At 45.9% G+C, this 11843-nt stretch overlaps 1 long non-coding RNA gene across 1 annotated transcript in view; it reads left to right on the top strand.

The window, feature by feature from the left end:
- The first annotated feature begins 1063 nt into the window (after window positions 1-1063).
- LOC137846970 (uncharacterized) overlaps window positions 1064-11843 on the top strand; it is a 475040-nt gene continuing 464260 nt past the window's right edge. Inside the window, exon 1 of the long non-coding RNA XR_011090685.1 lies at window positions 1064-2262. This is a non-coding gene — a long non-coding RNA (uncharacterized lncRNA). The remainder of the gene's footprint in view (window positions 2263-11843) is intronic.

Genomic DNA, 11843 nt, shown 5'->3' with positions numbered 1-11843 from the left:
AGTGTGATGTAATCAATCTGCCAGGCCTCTCCATATTTATATTTCAGCCATCGTCCTCCATACCAAAGAGGCTTTGACCGTTTGGCTTGCTTGATTGCAGCACATGTTTCACAGTCATGAATAACCTGTGCTATAGCGTCCATGGTCAAGTCCACCCCTCGATCACGAGCCCATCTGTATGTTGCGTCTCTACCTTGATGGCCTGAGGTGTCATGGGCCCATCGGGCTATAAATAATTCACCTTTATGCTGCCAATCCAGGTCCACCTGAGCTACTTCAATCTTAGCAGCCTGATCCACCTGCTGGTTGTTTTGATGTTCTTCAGTAGCCCGATTCTTGGGCACATGAGCATCTACGTGGCGTACTTTCACAGCCAGGTTCTCTACCCGAGCAGCAATATCTTGCCACAATGCAGCAGCCCAGATGGGTTTGCCCCTACGCTGCCAGTTTTGCTTCCATTGTTGTAACCATCCCCACAGGGCATTTGCTACCATCCATGAATCGGTGTAGAGATAGAGAACTGGCCATTTTTCTCGTTCAGCAATGTCTAAAGCCAGCTGAATGGCCTTCACTTCTGCAAACTGACTCGATTCACCTTCTCCCTCAGCAGCTTCTGCAACTCGTCGCGTAGGACTCCATACAGCAGCCTTCCATCTCCGATGTTTCCCCACAATACGACAGGACCCATCAGTGAACAGGGCATATTTCTTTTCATTCTCTGGCAACTGGTTGTACAGTGGGGCTTCTTCAGCACGACCCACCTCCTCCTCTGATGATATCCCAAAGTATTTGCCTTCTGGCCAGTCCATGATCACTTCCAATATTCCTGGGCGACTGGGGTTTCCTATTCGAGCCCGCTGAGTAATCAGTGCAACCCACTTGCTCCATGTAGCATCAGTTGCATGATGCGTAGAGGGGACCCTTCCATTGAACATCCAGCCTAGTACCGGCAATCGGGGTGCTAGGAGGAGCTGCGCTTCAGTACCGACCACCTCCGAAGCAGATCGAACTCCTTCATATGTGTAGTGGGTTTACGTGGCAAGGTAATTGGCACCTTGCAGGTGCCAAGGTCAGTGTAGAAGGAGGGGGAGAGGTGCTCCAGGCGCCGGAGCAGAAGTCCCCTGCGGCCTGTGGTGAGGACCATGGTGAAGCAGGATGTCCCCCTGCAGCCCATGGAGTACCACGGTGGAGCAGGGTTTCACGCTGCAGCCCGTGGGGGAGACCACGGTGGAGCAGGTGGCCCTGCACCGACGGAGGCTGCCGCCTGTGGAAGACCCCTGCCGGAGCAGATTCCGGGCCGGACCTGTAGCCCGTGGAGAGGAGACCACGCAGGAGCAGGTGATCTGGCAGGAGCTGCTGCCCGTAGGGGAGCCAGGTTGGAGCAGTTTTCTCCTGAGGGATGGACCCCGTGGTACGGACCCATATCTGGAGCAGTTCTGGAAGAGCTGCTGCCTGTGGGAAGCCCACGCCGGATCAGTTCGTCAAGGACTGCATCCCGTGGGTGGGACCCCACAGCACAGGGGACGAGAGTGACCGAGAAGGAGCGGCAGAGAAGAAGTGCTGTAGACTGACCATAACCCCCATTCCCCCGTTCCCCTGCGCCGCTCGGGGGGAGGAGGTGGAAGAGGGTGGATGGGGGGGAAGGTGCTTTTGGGTTCTTTCCTTTGTTTCTCACTTCTCTAGCTTGTTAGTAATGAGCAATAAATCTTACTATCTGTCTTTTTATGCTGAGTCTGGTTTGCCCGTTACACTAATTATTGCGTGATTTTCTCGTCCTTATCTCAATCCTTGAGCCCCTTTCACATATTTTCTCCCCATTCCTCTTTGAGGAGGGGGAGTGAGAGAGCGGCTGTGGTGGAGCTCGGCTGCCCACTCGAGCGAAACCACGACAGTCCTTTTTGGCGCCCAACGTGGGGCTCGAGGAATTTGAGATAAGGATGATAGTTGGTAGAAGTAACGGGCAAAATATGCGCAGGATGATTGTTAAGAATGTACAAGTTGTGAAGAATTTAAGAAAGCAGTAACTGTGAGATGTTAGTGTGGTGAAGGGACGAGGGGTGGTGTGTGTGTAAAATGTCCACCTTGTCGGTGTTGTGATGATGTTATGTTTATTTTGGTGTGGTGAATTTTGTTTCCTTTTTGATTTAAGTGAAGTTTGTGAAGGTTGTTGTGATAATTGTAAAGTAAGAGTATATTGTGAGTAATCTTAAATATGCTTTTCACAGAGGCGAGGGGTGGAATGTAGTGGGTTTACGTGGCAAGGTTTGGTAGCAGGGGGCCATAGGGGTGGTTTCTGTGAGAAAGATCTAGAAGCCGCCCCATGTTTGGGAAGGGCCCCGTTGTTTTCCAGATCTGAGCCAATAAGCGATGTTGTTTTGCGCCTCTGTGAGAGCATATTTAAGACAGGGAAAAAAAACGCTGCGCCACACAGCAGCCGGGAGAGTCAAGGGAGTGAGGAACAGCCTTGCAGGTGCCAAGGTCAGTGTAGAAGGAGGGGGAGAGGTGCTCCAGGCGCCGGAGCAGAAGTCCCCTGCGGCCTGTGGTGAGGACCATGGTGAAGCAGGATGTCCCCCTGCAGCCCATGGAGTACCACGGTGGAGCAGGGTTTCACGCTGCAGCCCGTGGGGGAGACCACGGTGGAGCAGGTGGCCCTGCACCGACGGAGGCTGCCGCCTGTGGAAGACCCCTGCCGGAGCAGATTCCGGGCCGGACCTGTAGCCCGTGGAGAGGAGACCACGCAGGAGCAGGTGATCTGGCAGGAGCTGCTGCCCGTAGGGGAGCCAGGTTGGAGCAGTTTTCTCCTGAGGGATGGACCCCGTGGTACGGACCCATATCTGGAGCAGTTCTGGAAGAGCTGCTGCCTGTGGGAAGCCCACGCCGGATCAGTTCGTCAAGGACTGCATCCCGTGGGTGGGACCCCACAGCACAGGGGACGAGAGTGACCGAGAAGGAGCGGCAGAGAAGAAGTGCTGTAGACTGACCATAACCCCCATTCCCCCGTTCCCCTGCGCCGCTCGGGGGGAGGAGGTGGAAGAGGGTGGATGGGGGGGAAGGTGCTTTTGGGTTCTTTCCTTTGTTTCTCACTTCTCTAGCTTGTTAGTAATGAGCAATAAATCTTACTATCTGTCTTTTTATGCTGAGTCTGGTTTGCCCGTTACACTAATTATTGCGTGATTTTCTCGTCCTTATCTCAATCCTTGAGCCCCTTTCACATATTTTCTCCCCATTCCTCTTTGAGGAGGGGGAGTGAGAGAGCGGCTGTGGTGGAGCTCGGCTGCCCACTCGAGCGAAACCACGACAATATGCTGCCAATATCTCCTTTTCAGTTGGAGTATAGCGGGCCTCAGATCCTCTGTATCCCCGACTCCAAAACCCCAGGGGCCGACCTCGAGTTTCCCCAGGTTCTTTCTGCCAGAGACTCCAGGTGGGGCCGTTCTCCCCGGCTGCAGTGTAGAGCACATTCTTTACATCTGGTCCTGTTCGAACTGGCCCAAGGGCTACTGCATGGACTATTTCCTGCTTGATTTGTTCAAAGGCTTGTCGTTGTTCAGGGCCCCATTCAAACTCATTCTTCTTACGGGTTACTTGGTAGAGTGGGTTTACAATCAGACTGTAATTTGGGATGTGCATTCTCCAAAACCCCACAACACCTAGGAAAGTCTGTGTTTCTTTTTTGTTAGTTGGTGGAGACATAGCTGTTTGGATACAGAGGGTGGTGAAGGAGGAAGGCAGAGTGATCCAGGAGGATACAGGGGTGGTGAAGGAGAAAGGGAGAGTAAGCAAGTAAGGAAAAACATTCTCCCCTTTCCCCTCCACGGATTGACTCCCTAATGGAAAAAAACAATAGGTATAATTGCTAATAGTTTCCAAGATACAGTTTCCAAAGTACAGAGTCGAGGATGTTACTGAATACAAATAACAAGTTAGAGTCATGACCACATATTTCATCGTCTCATAAGCCATTGCTACAACACACAGTACCATAATGATCTGAAACCAGGGCCCGGAGAGGATAAACAACACGACAGAGAGCAAATACGGAAAATAATGTACTATAATACTCAATTTGGAAAACAGGCGCAGCAGAGTGCTAATTTGTGTGCTAACTGAAACCAGGACAGGGTTAGGTTTATGTTTAGGTTTACGGTTAGGGTTGGGTTAGGGTTGTGTTAGTGTTAGGGTTGTGTTAGCCTTAGCTTTAGGATTAGGGTTAGGTTTAGTATTAGGGTTATGTTTAGGGATAGTTTTAGGGTTGTGTTAGGGTTAGTGTTAGGGTTAGGGTTAGGGTTAGGATTAGGGTTAGGTTTAGGGTTATGTTTAGGTTTAGGTTTAGGGTTCTGGTTATTGTTAGGGATAGGGTTAGGGTTAGGTTTATAGTTAGATTTAGATTTAGGGTTGGGTTAGGTTTAGGGTTTGGGTCCGGGTCACTATTGGATTAGAGTTTGTTTTAGTTTTCTGGTAAGGGTTAAGTATAGGGTTAGGGTTAGGTTTAGAGTTAGGTTTAGGTTTAGGGTTGGGTTAAGGTTACGGTTAGGGTTCGGGTCAGGATTGGATTAGGGTTAGGGTTAGAGTTCTGGTTAGTGTTAGGGATGGGGTTAGAGTTAGGTTTAGACTGTTAGGGTTAGGGTTAGATTTAGGATTAGGTTTAGGGTTAGGGTTAAGTTTATGTTTAGGTTTACGTTTAGGGTTGTGTTAGGGTTAGGGTTAGGGTTAGGGTTAGAGTTAGGGTTAGGGTTAGGGTTAGGGTTAGGGTTAGGGTTAGGGTTATGTTTAGTGTTAGGGTTAGGGTTAGGATTATGCTTAGGTTTATTTTTAGGTTTAGGGTTAGGTTTAGAGTTGTGTTAGGGTTAGGATTAGGATTAGGGTTAGGGTTAGGGTTAGGGTTATGTTTAGTGTTAGGGTTAGGATTATGCTTAGGTTTATTTTTAGGTTTAGGGTTAGGTTTAGGGTTAAGTTAGGGTTAGGATTAGGGTTAGGGTTAGGGTTAGGGTTAGTGTGTTTGGCTTAGTGATGCGTTAGGGTTGGGATTAGGTTTAGGGTTATGTTTAGGGATAGGCTTAGGGTTAGGGTTCTGGTTAGGGTTAGGGATAGGGTTAGGATTAAGTTAAGTTAGGGTTGGGTTAGTGTTAGGGTTAGGATTAGATCTAGTTGTATGTTTAGGGTTAGTTTTAGGCTTAGGGTATTTTCAGGCTTAGGGATGTGTTAGTGTTAGGATTAGACTGTTATGGTTAGCCTTAGCTTTAGGATTAGGGTTAGGTTTAGGATTAGTGTTAGGTTTAGGGTTATGTTTAGGGATAGTTTTAGGGTAGTGTTAGGGTTAGGGTTAGGGTTAGGGTTAGGGTTAGGGTTAGGGTTAGGGTTAGGGTTAGGGTTAGGGTTAGGGTTAGGGTTAGGGTTAGCGTTATGTTTTGGTTTTTGTTTAGGGTTAGGTTTAGGGTTCTGGTTATTGTTAGGGATAGGGTTAGGGTTAGGTTTATAGTTAGGTTTAGATTTAGGGTTGGGATAGGGTTAGGGTTTGGGTCCGGGTCACTTTTGGATTAGGGTTTGTTTTAGTTTTCTGGTTAGGGTTAAGTATAGGGTTAGGGTTAGGTTTAGAGTTAGGTTTAGTTTTAGGGTTGGGTTAAGGTTACGGTTAGGTTTCGGGTCAGGACTGGATTAGGGCTAGGGTTAGTGTTCTGGTTAGGGTTAGGGATAGGGTTAGGGTGAGGTTTAGAGTTAGGTTTAGGTTTAGGTTTGGGTTAGGGTTAGGGTTATGGTTCAGGTCAGGATTCTATTAGGGTTATGTTTAGTGTTCTGTTTAGGTTTAGGGATAGGGTTAGGGTTAGGTTTAGAGTTAGGTTTATGTTTAGGGTTGGCTTAGGGTTAGGATTAGTGTTAGGGTTAGGTTTAGGTTTAGGGTTAGCGTTGGTTTGGGTTAGGGTTCGTGTTAGGGTTAGGGTTAGGGTTAGGTTTCAGGTTAGTATTAGGGTTAGGCTTAGGGTTTAGGTTAGGGTTAGGGTCCGGGTTAGGTTTAGGTTTAGGGTTACGGTTAGGGTTAGGTTTAGGATTAGGGTTAGATTTAGTGTTAGTGTTAGGGTTAGGTTAATGGTAAGGGTTTTGGTTTAGCGTTAGGTTTACTGTTAGGTTTAGTTTAGGGTTAGGGTTCTGGTTAGGGTTAGGGATAGGTTTTGGGTTAGGGTCAAAGTTAGGGATAGGTTTAGTTTTAGTGGTAGGTTTAGGGTTTGGTTAGGGTTAGGGTTTGGGTTAGGGTTTGGGTTAGGGTTTGGGTTAGAGTGTTAGGGTTCGCATTAGTGTTAGGGTTAGGATTAGGGTTAGTTTTAGGGTTAGGGTTAGGGTTAGGTTTAGGGTTAAGGTTAGGGTTAGGGTTCGGGTTAGGGTTAGGGTTAGAGTGTTAGGGTTCCCATTAGTGTTAGGGTTAGGATTAGGGTTAGTTTTAGGGTTAGGGTTAGGGTTAGGGTTAGGGTTAGGGTTAGGGTTAGGATTAGTGTTAGGTTTAGGGTAAGGGTTAGGGTTAGGTTTAGTCTTAATTTTAGGGTTAGGTTTTGGTTAGGGTTATGGGTCTGGTAAGGGTTAGGGACAGGGTTAGTGTTAGGGTTTGGGTTAGGGTTAGGTTTAGGTTAGGGTTAGGTTTAGGGTTGTGTTAGCGTTAGGGTTGTGTTAAGTTTAGGGTTGGGTTAGCTTAGGGTTAGGGTTCTGCTTCTGTTTAGTTTTAAGGGTATGGTTTGGTTTAGGGTCATATTTAGGGAAAGGGTCATTTTTATGGATAGTGTTAAGGTTAGGGTTCCGGTTCTGGTTAGGGTTTGGTGTAGGGTTTGGGTTAGGTTCATAGTTAGGGATAGGTTTAGGGTTAGGCGTATGGTTAGTTTTGGGTTATGGTTTGGGTGAGGGTTGGGTTAGGGTTAGGGTTTGGTTTAGGTTTAGGTGTAGGCTTATTTTTAGGGTTAGGGTTTGGATTCGGGTTAGGGTTTGGGTTAGGGTTAGGGTTCGGGAGAGGTTTAGATATAGGATTAGGGTTAGGGTTACGGGTTAGACTTAGGGTTCGGTTTAGGGTTAGGTTAGCTTTAGGGTTAGGGTTCGGGTTAGGGTTTGGGTTTGGTTTAGGGTTAGGGTTAGCGTTAGGTTTAGGGTTAGGTTTAGGGTTAGGATTAGGTTTAAGTTTAGGGTAAGGGCTAGCGTTAGGGATAGGGTTGGTTTAGGGTCAGGTTTAGTGTTAGGGTTAGGGTTAGGGTTAGGGTTAGGGTAAGGGCAAGGGTTGGGTTTAGGGTTAGGGTTGAGTTAGTGTTAGGGTTGGTTTAGTGTTAGGGTTAGGTGTAGGGTTAGGTTTAGGGTTAGGGTTAGGAGTAGGTTTATGTTTAGTGTAAGGGTTAGGGTTAGGTTTAGCTTTAAGTTTAGATTTAGGTTTAGGGTTAGGTTTGGGTTTGGGTTAGGGTTCTGGTTAGGGTTAGGGATAGGGTTAGGTTTAGGTTTAGAGTTAGGTTTAGGTTTACGGTTGGCTTACTGTTAGGGTTAGTGTTTGCGTTACGGTCATAGGTAGGGATAGGGTTAGGGTTAGCGGTAGGTTTAGGGTAGGGTTAGGGTTAGGTTTTGGGTTGGGTTAGGGTTAGGGTTTGGGTTAGAGTGTTAGGGTTATCATTAGTGTTAGGGTTAGGATTAGGGTTAGGCTTAGGGTTAGGGTTAGGTTTAGGGTAAGGGTTAGGGTTAGGGTTAGGTTTAGAGTTAGATTTAGTTTTAGGGTTGGGTTAGGGTTAGGGTTCTGGTTAGGGTTAGGGATAGTGTTAGGGTTAGGTTTAGATTTAGGTTTAGTGTTAGGGTTCTGGTTAGGTTTAGGGTTAGGGTTAGGTTTAGGGTTATGTTTGGTTTAGGTTTAGGGTTGTGTTAGTGTTAGGGTTCTGTTAAGTTTAGGGTTGGGTTAGCTTAGGGTTAGGGTTTTGGTTCTGGTTACTTTCAGGGGTAGGTTTTGCGTCACGGTCATATTTAGGGATAGGGTCATTTTTAGGGATAGTGTTAGGTTTAGGGTTCGGGTTCTGGTTAGGCTTTGGGGTAGGGTTTGGATTAGGATAATAGTTAGGTATAGGGTTAAGTTTAGGTGCAGTGTTAGGTTTGGGTTATGGTTAGGGTGAGGGTTGGGTTAGGGTTAGGGTTTGGATTCGGGTTAGCGTGTGGGTTAGGGTTAGATTTCGGGATAGGGTTAGAATTAGGGTTAGGGTTAGGGTTACGGTTTAGACTTAGGGTTCGGTTTAGGGTTAGGTTAGCTTTAAGGTTAGGGTTCGGTTTAGGGTTCGGTTTAGGGTTTGGGTTTGTTTTAGTGTTAGTGTTAGGGTTAGGGTTAGGGTTAGAGTTAGGGTTAGGATTAGGGTTAGCAATAGGGTTAGGTTTAGGGTAAGGGTTAGGTTTAGGGTTAGGGTTGAGTTAGTGTTAGGGTTGGATTAGTGTTAGGGTTAGGGTTAGGTGTACGGTTAGGTTAAGGTTTAGGATTAGGTTTAGGTTTAGTGTAAGTGTTAGGGTCAGGTTTAGCTTTAAGTTTAGATTTAGGTTTAGGGTTAGGTTTGGGTTAGGGTTTTGGTTAGGGTTAGGGATAGGGTTAGGATTAGTTTTAGAGTTAGGTTTAGGTTTACGGTTGGCTTAGGTTTAGGGTTAGTGTTCGGGTTAGGGTCATAGGTAGGGATAGGGTTAGGGTTAGGGGTAGGGTTAGGGTATTGTTAGGGTTATGTTTAGAGTTTGGATAGGGTTAGGGTTCGGGTTAGATTTAGGGTTATGTTTAGGGTTCTCTTTAGTGTTAGGGATAGGGTTAGGTTTAGGGTAAATTAGTGTTAGGGTTGGCTAAGTGTTAGGGTTAGGGTTATGTTTAGTTGTAGTATTACGATTAGTGTTAGGCTTAGGGTTGTTTTAGGCTCAGGGATGGGTTAGTGTTACGATTAGATTGTTGGGCTAGGCTTAGGGTTAGGGTTAGGGTTAGGGTTAGGGTTAGGGTTAGGGTTAGGTTTCGGGTTAGGATTAGGGTTAGGGTTAGGGTTAGGTTTAGGAGTAGGTTTAGGATTAGGGTTAGGTTTAGGATTGTGGTTAGCGTTATTTTTAGGTTTAGGTTTAGGTTCAGGGTTGTTTTAGGGTTAGGGTTAGGGTTATGGCTGAGTTAGGGTTAGGATTAGGGTTAGGTTTAGGGTTAGGGTTATGTTTAGGTTTAGGTTTAGGTTTAGGGTTCTGGTTAGGGTTAGGGATAGGGTTAGGTATAGGGTAAGTTAGGGTTGAGTTAGTGTTAGGGTTAGGGGTAGTTGTAGGGTTAGGGTTAGGGTTTGGCTTAGGGTTGTTTTAGGCTTATGGATGGGTTAGGGTTAGGATTTGACTGTTAGGGTTAGGGTTAGCGTTAGGATTAGGTTTAGGGTTAGAATTAGGTTTATGTTTAGGTTTACGTTTAGTGTTGTGTTAGGGTTAGGGTTAGGGTTAGGTTTCAGGTTAGTATTAGGGTTAGGCTTAGGGTTTATGTTAGGGTTAGGGTCCGGGTTAGGTTTAGGTTTAGGGTTAGGGTTAGGGTTAGGTTTAGGATTAGGGTTAGATTTAGTGTTAGTGTTAGGGTTAGGTTAATGATTAGGGTTTTGGTTTAGCGTTAGGTTTAGTGTTAGGTTTAGTTTAGGGTTAGGGTTCTGGTTAGGGTTAGGGATAGGTTTTGGGTTAGGGTCAAAGTTAGGGATAGGTTTAGGTTTAGTGGTAGGTTTAGGGTTTGGTTAGGGTTAGGGTTCGGGTTAGGGTTCGGGTTAGAGTGTTAGGGTTCGGATTAGTGTTAGGGTTAGGATTAGGGTTAGTTTTAGGGTTAGGGTTAGGGTTAGGGTTAGGATTAGTGTTAGGTTTAGGGTAAGGGTTAGGGTTAGGTTTAGAGTTAATTTTAGGGTTAGGTTTGGGTTAGGGTTATGGTTCTGGTTAGGGTTAGGGATAGGGTTAGTGTTAGGTTTAGAGTTAGGTTTAGGGTTAGTTTTAGCGTTAGGTTTAGCGTTAGGGTTGAGTTAGTGTTAGGATTAGGGTTAGGGTTAGGTTTGTGTTTGGTTTATTGATGGGTTAGGGTTGGGATTAGGGTTAGGGTTATGTTTAGGGTTTGTTTTAGTTTTAGGTTTAGGGTTAGGGTTATCGTTAGGTTTAGTGTTAGGGTTGGTTTAGGATTAGGGTTCTGGTTAGGGTTAGGGATAGGGTTTGGTTTAGGGTCATAGTTAGGGATAGGTTTACGGTTAGGGTTAGGGTTCGGGTTAGGGTTAGGGTTTGAGTGTTAGGGTTCGGATTAGTGTTAGGGTTAGGATTAGGGTTAGTGTTAGGTTTAGGGTTAGGGTTGCTGTTAGGGTTAGGGTTAGGGTTAGGGTTAGGGTTAGGGTTAGGGTTACGTTTAGGGTTAGGATTAGGGTTAGGTTTAGGTTAAGGTTAAGGGTTAGGTTTAGAGTTAGGGTTAGGTTTAGTTTTGGGTTAGGTTTAGGGTTCTGGTTAGGGATAGAGTTAGGGTTAGGTTTAGAGTTAGGTTTAGGTTTAGGGTTCTGGTTAGGGTTAGGGTTAGTGTTAGGGTTAGGGTTAGGGTTAGGGTTAGGGTTAGCGTTAGGGTTAGGGTTGTGTTAGGGTTAGGGTTGCCTTAAGTTTAGGGTTGGGTTAGCTTAGGGTTAGGGTTCTGGTTCTGGTTAGGTTTAGGGGTAGGGTTTGTGTTAGTGTCATATTTAGGTATAGGGTCATAGTTAGGGGTAGAGTTAGGGTTAGGTTTCGGGTTCTGGTTAGGGTTTGGTGTAGGGTTTGTTTTAGGTTCATAGTTAGGGATAGGGTTAGTTTTAGGCGTAGTGTTAGGGTTGGGTTATGGTTAGGGTGAGGGTTGTGTTAGGGTTAGGATTAGGGTTAGTGTTAGGTTTAGGGTTAGGGTTGCTGTTAGGGTTAGGGTTAGGGTTAGGGTTCGGGTTAGTGTTAGCGTTAGGATTAGGGTTAGGGTTAGGTTTAGTGTTGTGTTTGGCTTAGTGATGTTTTAGGGTTGGGATTAGGGTTAGGGTTAGGTTTAGGGTTAGGGTTCTTGTTAGGGTTAGGGATAGGGTTAGGATTAGGGTAAATTAGGTTTGGGTTAGTGTTAGGGTTAGGGTTAGGGTTAGTTGTAGGTTTAGGGTTATTTTTAGGCTTAGGGTTGTATCAGTCTTAGGGATGGGTTAGGATTAGGATTAGACTGTTAGGGTTTGGGTTAGCTTTAGGATTAGTGTTATTTTTAGGATTAGGTTTAGGGTTAGTGTTATGTTTAGGGTTAGGGTTAGCTTTGGGTTAGGGTTTTGGTTAGGGTTAGGGATAGGGTTAGGATTAGTTTTAGAGTTAGGTTTAGGTTTACGGTTGGCTTAGGTTTAGGGTTAGTGTTCGGGTTAGGGTCATAGGTAGGGATAGGGTTAGGGTTAGGGGTAGGGTTAGGGTATTGTTAGGGTTATGTTTAGAGTTTGGATAGGGTTAGGGTTCGGGTTAGATTTAAGGTTATGTTTAGGGTTCTCTTTAGTGTTAGGGATAGGGTTAGGGTTAGGGTAAGTTAGTGTTAGGGTTGGCTAAGTGTTAGGGTTAGGGTTATGTTTAGTTGTAGTATTACGATTAGTGTTAGGCTTAGGGTTGTTTTAGGCTCAGGGATGGGTTAGTGTTACGATTAGATTGTTGGGCTAGGCTTAGGGTTAGGGTTAGGGTTAGGGTTAGGGTTAGGGTTAGGGTTAGGGTTAGGTTTCGGGTTAGGATTAGGGTTAGGGTTAGGGTTAGGGTTAGGAGTAGGTTTAGGATTAGGGTTAGGTTTAGGATTGTGGTTAGCGTTATTTTTAGGTTTAGGTTTAGGTTCAGGGTTGTTTTAGGGTTAGGGTTAGGGTTAG

The sequence above is a fragment of the Anas acuta genome, chromosome W (genome assembly GCF_963932015.1).
Source record: "Anas acuta chromosome W, bAnaAcu1.1, whole genome shotgun sequence".
In the NCBI taxonomy this organism is placed as follows: domain Eukaryota; kingdom Metazoa; phylum Chordata; class Aves; order Anseriformes; family Anatidae; genus Anas; species Anas acuta.
The sequence above is the reverse complement of the archived record's forward strand: the minus strand, read 5'-3'. Positions and strand labels throughout refer to the sequence as shown.